At 46.7% G+C, this 11,109-nt stretch overlaps 1 pseudogene; it reads right to left on the bottom strand.

Annotated features, from left to right (window-relative positions):
• Positions 1–1,197: 1,197 nt before the first annotated feature.
• LOC147999607 (claudin-7 pseudogene) lies at positions 1,198–2,691 on the bottom strand (annotated as a pseudogene).
• Positions 2,692–11,109: the final 8,418 nt, after the last annotated feature.

The raw sequence follows: 11,109 nt of genomic DNA, 5'->3' as shown, positions 1-11,109 counted from the left end.
TTCTACAGAATTGTCTCTTATCCTTGCAGTTTAGTTTGAAATCACCGGCATCTTTAGTATTTCTCCTATAGGCATTTACTTGTTACGCAAGGAATTGAACCCAGGGCCCACATGTCAACTGCATGTTCTGTAATGGGCCACATAAGAAACTCTCCCCTACACAGTCCCTGGGTCCAGGATGACTCAGACTGCACTGTGTTACATGGAGGACTGGTTTTGCTGCAGAAACATTTCAGCTTAAATATCCACACGGGGACTGCCTGTTCAGAGTGTCTCTTTCCAACAGACTCTTTGAAGACAAAAGTTGCCAAGTGAGTTACCTCGACTGTGTTTGAAAAGCGTTTTTGCCAAATTTAGATGTTACAAAAAGCATAACCTTTCTCAATTTTACACCCACTATTCCAGTAAAACAAAATTGGCTAAATTTGGAGTGCTATACCAAGATTCAGAATATCCCAGAGCCCGCTTACCAGAGCTTCAAGGCTAACGAATGCTTGCACACTGCTCTCGACTTGTACGCACTTCTTTACATTTTATTTCATTCTTTCCTCACCTCAGTGGAGAGATAAATTCGTTACTTCCTTATTTGCAAGTCTTTCTTTGAATGCGTTCAATTCCCTGAAGGTGCTGAAAATTCTAAAAGAAGATGTGTGTGTGAGAGAGTGTATTTATATATGTGTGTGTGTGTGTGTGTGTGTGTGTGTGAGAGAGAGAGAGAGAGAGAGAGAGAGAGAGAGAGAGAGAGAGAGAGAGAGAGTTGAGTGCACTGCTTCTCGGGATTAAAGATTTATATGTGACTTATAAAAAATCCTTTCCCAAATTTAGAGGATTTACTTACGAGACTTCCATATCATTATTGAATGCATTGGTTAACTCTATATTTTTAGTACAGGATCAGTGTTGGCCAATAGAGAAAGTCCGCATTGCCCTGATGAAAGCTTCCAATCATTAAATTTTAAAAGATTTTTTCTCTAAAACTTAATTTTTGTTAGCTCAAAGGAACAGACTCTCCTCACCTTTGGTCTCTTTTACCTAACACCCCCAACCCCACCAGAGAACTGTACATGGTGTTCAGGGATGGAGTGACCAGGGGGCCTTTGGCCCACACCCTGCCTACAGTCTGAGCGCCCCAGGTCACACATATTCCTTGGCAGATTTTGCTTTTGGGGGTAGGAGTGGGGTGCTTTCAATGCCAGCTCAGGAGCAAGGGAGCGGTGTGCCTCCCAGAATGACCAGAGAAGACCCCACACAGCCGATATAGATGGCAGGACCAAACCCATATTGAATATTCATGGGCGTCTTGGGGTTATAAAAATCTGCGACAATCCCATGACCAATCCAGGAGCAAGCCACCAAGGCAGCAAGACCTACCACCATGAGAATGATGCCTGCAGTCTCCACTAAATGCGCCTTCTTCGCCCTGTCATCTCCTCCAGAGACCATCATGGTAACAAACATAGCCAGGAAACCAACCCCAGGGACACCACCATTAGGGCTGGAGTGTCCTGTAGGCCACTTCAGAGCTGGCATGGAGCCCCACATTTCGCAGCTCCTCAAGCTTGTACTCTGTGTGACACTCTCTGTTCAGAGCCCCTTGCCTGGCCAGTCTGTGGTGATGTCACCCTCATACGAGGTCATTTGCCAATGTGGGAGGACAGTGCTCTCTTTCAGGCCTACCCAGCCAAGTGTGACTACCAAAGAGCCCAGCAGTGGAAGGCCCGAAGTGGGACGTGCCAGGAGGGCCACCCTACCATAAAAACCATAAAACCTGGGGAGCAACACAAGAAAATTTAGATGGAGATTGAAGTCACCCAGAGGGAGAAAAGAATTTCTACTCCAGCGAAGTGACTGTCTTATAGCAGAGGAAAATGGCTTCACTCAAAGTTTCCATACAAAACCATCCCTGGGTGGCTCAGAGATTACCCTGGAAAATAGAGAGGTCATAAGGGTGTGAACCCCAAAAAGTATGTGGGGCCTGCAGCTCCAGGCTGCTGTGCCCTGTAGATGGACGTGGGTAATGACTTGGCAGGTGAACTAGCTTTCTTTCTTCTTCTTTCTTTCTTCCTTCCTTCCTTCCTTCCTTTCTTTCTTTCTTTCTTTCTTTCTTTCTTTCTTTCTTCCTTCCTTCCTTCCTTCCTTTCTTTTCTTTTCTTCCTTCCTTCCTTCCTTCCTTCCTTCCTTCCTTCCTCCCTCCCTCCCTTCCTCTCTTCCTCCTCCTCTCTCTCTCTCTCCCTCTCTCTCTCTCTCCCTCTCCCCCCTCTCTCTCTCCCTCTCTCTCTCTCTCTGTGTTAGCATCTCTGTGTGAATGCCACATCCATGTAGCTGCCCGAAGAGCCCCCAAAAGGTCATCAGATTCCCCTGGAGCTGCAGTGACAGGTGGTGTGAGCTGGAGTTCCTACGTGGGGCCTAGGAACTCTATTCCTGCTCTCGCAGAGCACAGACACACACACTAAGCAGTACGCAGTTCTAGCTGCTAAGGACGTCACCTTTTATAGTCTATTCTGGTACTTAAAATCTCTGATGCCGACTATTGCTTATTCGACTGGCAGAAAAACCACAGCTTTAAAAAAAAAAATCTAATCACTCAATATTCATGGACCAAAACCAGAGCCAAATGTAGTTTCTGTTGGCTTCTTAGTGGGGGTATTACTTTTAAGTCAATACTGCTTGCCTTGCCAGTTTGGAATGCATATTCACCTCATTACAAAAAGCCGGGGTGTGGCTCAGCCGTAGAGCACGCTTCTAGCATGCATGCGGGCATGGTTGGATATTCAGGCCCGGCGGAAATCAGAAGCAGAACGAAACACTCCATTTCTGATGTTAAACTTTTAACCGAATTTGCAGTAGCATCCACAGTAAGGTCAGCGGCCTCACCCCTGTCAGAGAGAACTTCCAAACGAAGCCCGTGGAAAAATCCACCACCGTGGTTTCTTCAATTATCCTCTGCTTGAAGGATCTGGTGACACCACTAGGCACAGGCATCATTTGTCTGTTTGCAAATTTCCCTTCTTTGTCGAGACACATAACCTCCAATGTTTCACTCTTACAAATGTAACTGGGAAAGCTGGGGACCGCAGACAGTAAAATTAAATTAACAGATCGGTTGTCAGACCTAAATGAAAGTCTTGCTACTTAAATGCATCTCCTGCCGTCCATCACACTGGCGGCTTAAGGGTTCTCTTAAAGCAACATGAGCTTACGAGGTAGACAGCCTGGCCCATATTGTGACTTGGATGTCCTCGGCTCTGGGAGCTAGCACTTTGAGCCTCCCAAACACTGGCACTCAGTTTGGGTACATTACATTTGTCATCCGCTGTCTTGAGGGATGGAAATGTGCCATGTGTTTTTCTTGTAGCAAACTTTTTTTTTTGTTGTTTTCCCTTTTTCAATGCAAAAAAAAAAGAAAAAAAGAAAAAAAAAAAGAAGAAGAACAAAAACAAACAAGCAAACACCAGCAAGGAATGCAAGAACTTACGCTACAAAGCCACAGTAGCTGTCATTTCAGTCTGCTCCTCCTGTCTCTACTGCCAGGTCTCCCACTCTCATAGGTAGGTCTCTGTGTCATCCTGACTTAGCTGGTTGGGTCCTGCCTGCTGTGTGCAAAGTAAAGCAAAGGATGTTAGCGGTCCCACTGTGTCAAGCAATGAGCAGGATGGTGACACTGAAGGTGTCGCCACATAGCAAGATTGAAAGGAGACCACCCATCTCCTCCGTATTGGGCACTAGCAACACTCCTAAGAATGACTTCATTGTCCTTTAAAAAGGGGGGGGGCGGAGTTTATTGAACCACACCAAAGGTCAGGAAAATAGACAGAGGAAGTAATTCTCACCTCAGGGCTAGCCACCCAGTGAGAAGCTTTTTTATCTGATTTAGATTACTGCATTTCAGTCTTCTTTTAGCCTGTGTATTTTAATTTGTGCACCCTGAACACTGTTTTAAAAGATCCGTTTTATTTTTAAGTGTGTGCCTATTTGTGTATGGCCTCTATGTGTGAGTGCCTCTGTGTGTATATGTGTGTGTGTGTGTGTGTGTGTGTGTACGCGTGTGTGGCCTGTGTGTGTACACGTTTGTATGAGTAGGTACGTCTCTATGGAGAGACCAGAGACCGTACAGGGCTCCCCCCACCCCTATGACTTTCCGTCTATTCTTTAGGGGCAGGGTCCCTCTCAGAGCCTAGAACTTGAGGTGTGTCAGCTCTGAGATCCCCAGTGATTTCTTGTCTCCAGCCTCTCAGAGCTGCTGTTACGGGTGTGGGCCTGAAGCCTGGCTGGTTACATGGGATCTGGGACCCAAACTCCAGGACTCACCATGGCTCAGCCAGGACTTTCGATCACTTCGCTGCCTCTCCAGTCATCCCCCACCACCCATTCAGGTCTCTCCTTAAAGCCCCGGTGACAGCTGAGGCTGAAAGCCTGTGTGACCTGGCTGTCCCCATTCTTGTCACTGCCTAAGCACAAGCTGCCTGACCTTGTGATACTGTCACAGGTCTCATGTGACTCACTGGGATGAGGACGGCCTTGGATTTCTGATTCTTCTGCCCATTTCACAGGTGCTGGGATTCTAGCTGGGTGCACAATTGCACCTGGTTTATGTGGTCAAACTGGGTGGCTCATGTGTCCCACACAAGCATTCTGCCAACAGAGCTTCCAGGCTAGGCCTAGAAAGGATCCCTGGAAGCCACCCTTCTGAAATCCATTCCCTAAGCTTTTCATGATTTTAAAAGCTCTTTGTGAAGGTCCGTTGGAGAACCATACCATTTCACACAATGGTCAGCTATAATGATTAGCCTCTAAATTAGAAATTTAGGTTGCTCGTAATTTTCACATCTATTAAGTGAGCTGGGGCAGGGCGGTGAGAAACGTGTATAAAAATATTGGTTTATACTTGGGTTGTTTTCCTAGGTTAGACTATCTCGGAAGGAAATGACCACAAACCTAGCATAAATGGATTCAGCGCTCCTGATCCACACCCCGTTGCTTTTCTGAAAGGTTGGAACAACGCTCTTTTCTCCCTTGATACCCACTGTTGCTCTGCACCTCCCCACGCGGGGACGAGGGGCTGCATGCAAGAGGCAGAGATGACAGAGGGTTCTGGTTGGTAGGAGCCGGGAGACCTCAAGGTCATGTCTGCACCTCAGATACAGGGCTGGGGCTGGAGTATCTCTCTTCGTAGACATGCATGCGTGCACACCCCTTTGCGTGCACACCGGCGTACACTGTGCAGGACGCAGACACACCGAGAACCTGTTTGCTACGGTGTCTACCCGCGTTTATAAATAACCCCGTCCCCACCTGCACCATCCATCTCCCTCATAGCTTTACAGGGTGGCCTCATTAAATTACTGTTTTGGTATTCATAGCATGCATTTTATTATGCTGCAGCCCTAGCACCTTGGGGGAACACGGCCCCATAAATAAAATATTCACCCATCACTGCAGCCAAGGTTCTCCTCGGCTCCCTGGACTTCTGCGTTGGATTTATTTTTTTTTTTTAGAACCAAAGCATTGAGTAAAGTCCAACCTTGCTGGGAACTGGAGTAAAGTCAACGGTAGACTGAGGGTGATGAGCGCTCTGGCTGCACCTGGCCCAGGTTTTACGCTTGCCCATGAGCAGAGGAGCATCGAGCTGCTCTCTGGGTCTCTGGGTCGTTTGCCAGCAGAAATGTCCTGTCCTCTTCCAAGTCTGTCCTTTAAAGGGTTTCAGAACATTTCTACGGGTTCCCCACGTGCCCCATGGTGGCCAGTGCCACAGCAGTATGCTTCCTAAGAACGTTTTCAGGTGACTTTGACAGTATGCAAACAGCACAGGGCGTGCCTAATCCATTCGGGCCAGTCTTTGAATGAGGCCTCCCGGTGCAATCAGGACGCTGTTAGGTAAAACATGAGGCGCCCAAGGCCTACTGCGTCGCAGAGATCCATCATCTGTCTCCGTTTCTAGAGTTCTGGGATTAAAGGTGCGCGCCATCACAGAAAGCATAAAAATATGTTTAAAAATATAACTTCTCACACTGCGGTGGACACACACTTTTATCCAAAGAAGGGATTTTCAGGTGCAAGAGAGTCAGTCCCCCAGGCCTTGTTCCTCTCAACCTTCATCGTGATGGACACTGTCCATCGGTCTTTCGGAGGTAAGGGGTACAACTCTGCACTTCCGGTTGGGGAGACGATGCGGGACGATATCTGTGGGGATTCCCTGGACCTGCACAACTCATTTTTAGAAAGAGATGAATGGAGCCAAGAATCCAAAGCACGCTGATGTGTCTGGAGCGAGAACACGCAAAGGAAACATTCCACAGAGAGGGGGAGATGGGAACCTCATTTCTAGAAACAGAAACAACGTGGACGCCGAATTCTCACCGGATGGGAGGGAGGCTCCTGTTTTAAATTTGTTTCTCTGCACACTGTGAAGGGGTTAGTTAACTACTGACTGTTACCCAGGGGGATGATGCTCTATGGTCCAGGCACTAGACTAGCTCAGGACACTAGCAGGCTGTTCCTTCATGGAACCTACATTCTGTGGAGGAGATAGCGTGAGGGTACGGGAAGCTGCTTTAGGCACATCCTTGTACTCCTGAGTAGTCCAGTCTATATGTGAGGGCTTGTCCCAGGTTGCTGTGAGAGCAAAGACAGAGGCAAGCACATTACAAGGGGTGCTGTTTATTGGGGACTCGAAGATACAAGGCTGGAGGGGACAGTAAGACCTATGTATCCTGGAACATGGTCAGAAGGAGGGCGTCTGTACTAGTTAGGGCAGAGTGACTTCACACAGGGCGGGATGCACGTGGTCCATCTGGGATAGGAGAGTCAAGCGCTCTCCTGACCCCTGTCTGAGGTGTAAAGCTCCAAGCACCTGTGCCGAGCTTTCAAGTGTTTGTAGTTTGCTGGGAAACATTGGCCTAAGAGTAGCATCAAGGCTTCACAGCTGTGGAGAGACTGTCCCTTTTAGTGGAATTTACCACAGAAATGAGGATCCAAAAAAAAAAAAAAAAAAAAAGGCATCAGGGACAAGCGTGACCTGTTGCCTCTGCGTTTGGGAGCTTGTGAACTCTCCCGTAAGAAAGCACAGACAAGCATCTCACAGTCTGAGAGACTAGGAGTCAAAAGTTAAGGCTTAGTCAGGTCAGATTCCCCTGCAGTTGTCTTGGCCCTGTGCAACTCACGGTCTCCCTCCGGACAACTATGTCCTGATCTGTTTTTCTTTGTTTTGTCTTTTTTACTTTTTATAAAGATCTGACTCAGACTAGCTTAGAGCCTAAGCCCTCTTCTGGTGTCTCTAACAAAATTAGAAATAGCAGATAAATGTTTCTGAAGTTCGAGAGGCTGGAAGGCCAAGGTCAGGGTGCGGGTAAATTCACTATCTGGTCCGGACTCACTCTTTGGTTCATGACCGTGTTTTCTCCCTGCAGTCTGCTACAAGGACCTGTTTCAATAATCTAACAGACTGATTAGGTCTCAATTAACGGACTTAATCAGGAGGTAGTTATGTCCATGGGTGGTGAGAACAGCAGGTGTAATCTCCATTGAGCCTCTGTTCCACGGCGGTGAACCCCATTGACGACAGTAAATCTCTCGTGACCCCAAACTCCAATACATGGAGAACAGTCATCAGTGTGTGATTTGGGTAGAGGGAGAGAAAAAATACTGGGACCACTTCTGTCTTAGGGTTTTACTGCTGTGAACAGACACCATGACCAATGCAAGTCTTATAAGGATAACATTTCATTGGGCTGGTTTACAGGTCAGAGGTTCAGTCCATTATCATCAAGGCAGGAGCATGGCAGGCATGGTGCAGGCGGAGCTGAGAGTTCTACATCTTCATCTGAAGGCTACTAGTGGAAGACTCACTTTCAGGCAGCTAGGATGAGAGTCTTAAAGCCCACACCCACAGTGATACACCTACTCCAACAAGGCCACACCTCCAAATAATTCCACTCCCTGGGCCAAGCATATAAAAACCATCGCAATATCGAAAAGTCATTTTACATTCATAATGTCTTTGTCCCAGTTAACACTGACTGTCAACCTGTTGATCCTAAAAGTCATTTAAAAAAAGAAAAAAAAGGAGTCTCAGCGGGATGATTGTCTTTATCAAGTTAATCTATACACATCTGTAAAGGAGTGTCTTATAGGATGTATAGGGTGAGCCCAGCCCACTGCAGGTGATGCCACCCCTAGACATGTGGTCCCAGGCTCTAGAAGAAGCTAGCTAACCATGAGCCAGTGACTGGGCCCGTGAGAGCTAATAAGCAGTATTTCTCCATGGTTTCTGTTTCAAGATACAGCTTGGGTTCCTGCTTTGGTTCCCTTAATGATAGACTGTGGCCTGGAAGTGTTCTACTCCCTTAATAATGGACTGTGACCTGGAAGTGTATGATTCCCCTAATAATGGACCGTGACCTAGAAATGTAAGACAAATAAGTCCTCTCCTCCCCTGAGTTAATGTTTTATCACAGCAACAGAAAAAGAAACCAGAACAGCCTTCAAAGGCTTGTTTCCAAATAGAGTTCTATTCTGAGGTATTGGGGATTAGGATTCTGACATATGACCTTGAAGGGCACAGTTAAGACCTTCACCCTAGTTATAGCAATAAGACCACCATTGGCTGAGAGGTCATTACAACTGGACTCTTCCTGCCCTACATCTGATCACCTGATCCATGAGAGTCCACAGACTCTTCTGGAGAAGACTGGAGCTCAAGCAAGGTAAGCGACTTGCCCAAACCAGAGAAGGGAAAGTCTAGAAGCGGATGTAGAGCTTGAAAATGATCACTACCATTGTCCCAGTAGCCTGTCTCAGTGTGGTCATTTTGTAGATATAGTCAGACTTTCTATTTCCAGCTCTTTGGCCCTACACAAATTCTCCAACTCCCAACTTAGACCATTTTCCCACTGTAGAAGCCACTGGGCATGGGAGGTTTGTAGTTGCCAGAGAGATGACATAGATGGTTATCCATCAATGTATGAGCTCGAGGGACACTCAGAAAGCATGCTGGGAAATGTGATGCCTCTGACAGAACTACACATTAGTAGTTGTTCTTTGGGACAATTGAGATCTATGATGGCTACAGCATGTGGGAAGTGCTTAGTGCTTGCTTCTCAGCGTTCATCAAAGCAACAGCCATTGCTATTGCTGCCCTTCCTCTTCCTGTTGCCATCTCTGTGTCCCCTCCATCCCATCATTTCTCCATTTCTGCATGAGCTGCCTCCCCTAAGCCTATCTCTTCCCTGTTCTCTCATAATTCTCTGAGCCTCTCCTTAGGAACAAGGACTTGTTCCAACCTGCAGCGGGCCATGGCTCCGCGCTTCTGACTATCAGAGCAAACTACCGGTGATTTCACCCAAGAGCAGTCATCCAGGGTGAAGCTGGCAGCTAAAACAGTTAACTCCTGATTGATTAATTTAATCAAGGCTCAGCTGGCTCATAAATTGTTCAGGCATGCCGTTAACTCAAAAGATCTCTCCTCAGCTAATTGCTTAAGTGATTTTTAAAATTGTTTTAATGAGCCATCCTTAAATTGGATCTGCGCTATTTTCTCTATCAACAAGGGAGAGAGATATGAATATTTTTGTGGAGAAAAGCAACTTATGTTATAATCTGGACTTTGGAGATAGAAAGATAAATGTAGATGATAGTTTGTCTGCCTTGGGCAAGGGGTCTAAGCGCCACGGAACCTGCAGTTTCTTGATGTCTTTCTTAATTCTGGTTCTGCTTTGAGATGTCGCCAGGATACAATGGTTTAGTAGCCAATATGCCTGTGTGAGCTCGGGCTCTTACCGGGCACGAAATCTAACAGCTATGAAATGTCACCAGTTGTTTACAGGGACAGTGTGTGTCTCGGGGATGTGTGATATTTGCTTCCTAGATGGTTTTATGATGTCGCCCCACTCATGGGTACCTGAACTCTGTACTCTTACTAGCATATGTCTGTCAGAGGGATCAAGGCAGATTTAGGGGTGGTTTTATGAGCTAACATGGCTACAAAAGTGGGAATGAGGTGGGTGTTGATTCTGTGGACACCTCCTGGTTACTCCAGGTCCTAAGACAGTGGGTGGGAAATGGGAGGTAGAAGAGAGGGAAGGAGCCAGAGAAGAAATTACCTGTGAGAGATTGAGGAGAATTAATTGACTGGAGAAGTGTCTAGACAAGGTGAGAGTCGGATAGAGATGGGAAGGAGACTAGAATTTAGGAACCAATCACTTCAAAGAGCAAGAACCACAAAACAGGTAAAATTAGAAATCAGGACATGGGGTTAATCTTGATACTTAATTCGATTTACAGACAATGGAGAGATTAGTAAAGTTGGGTGTTCTGTGTGAGCTTTTCAGAGGTCTGACCTAATGAATGATTCCATCCATTGATGGATCCAAAATTTAAATAGGTCCTTAGGAGGTGATGGACTTGTGGAAGGAGGGGCCTGGTTAGAGGAAGTTGGTCACTGTTTGCATGTCCGTGGTTGTTATACCTAGTTGCTCTGGATCCTTTTTATTGTGGCTCCATTGTGTTTCCTGTCTATAATGTATGCTGTCCTGTTTCTTGCATGCAATGTTGTGAACTGTTGTTTGTGCCTGTCATACTGTGAGCTGCTCCCATTTCCTGTCTGCAGTGATTTGACTGTTCTGTTCTGCCTCCTTCTGCCATGTTGTCTACTCCTCCACTCTGCTTCCTGTCAGTCATGCTCTGAGTTTCTCCATTCTGCTTCCTGTCAGCCATGTTGTGAGCTTCTCCTCTCTGCTTCCTGTCAGCCATGTTGTGAGCTTCTCCTCTCTGCTTCCTGTCAGCCATGTTGTGAGCTTCTCCTCTCTGCTTCCTGTCAGCCATGTTGTGAGCTTCTCCTCTCTGCTTCCTGTCTGCCATTCTGTGAACTTCTCTACTCTACTTCCTGTCAGCCATGCTCTGAGTTTTTCCTCTCTGCTTCTTGTCTGCCATACTGTGAACTTCTCCACTCTACTTCCTGTCTGCCATGCTGTGAACTTCTCTACTGTTTCCTGTCTACCATGCTGTGACCTCTTCCTCTCTGCTTCCTGTCAGTCATGCTGTGAGCTTCTCCGCTCTACTTCCTGTCTGCCATGTTGTCCACTCCTCCACTGTTTCCTGCTAACTGTGAGCTTC

The sequence above is a fragment of the Rattus norvegicus genome, chromosome 19 (assembly GCF_021556685.1).
Source record: "Rattus norvegicus strain SHRSP/BbbUtx chromosome 19, alternate assembly SHRSP_T2T, whole genome shotgun sequence".
NCBI lineage: Eukaryota > Metazoa > Chordata > Mammalia > Rodentia > Muridae > Rattus > Rattus norvegicus.
Note: the sequence above shows the minus strand (reverse complement) of the source record. Positions and strands in the feature narration are given on the sequence as shown.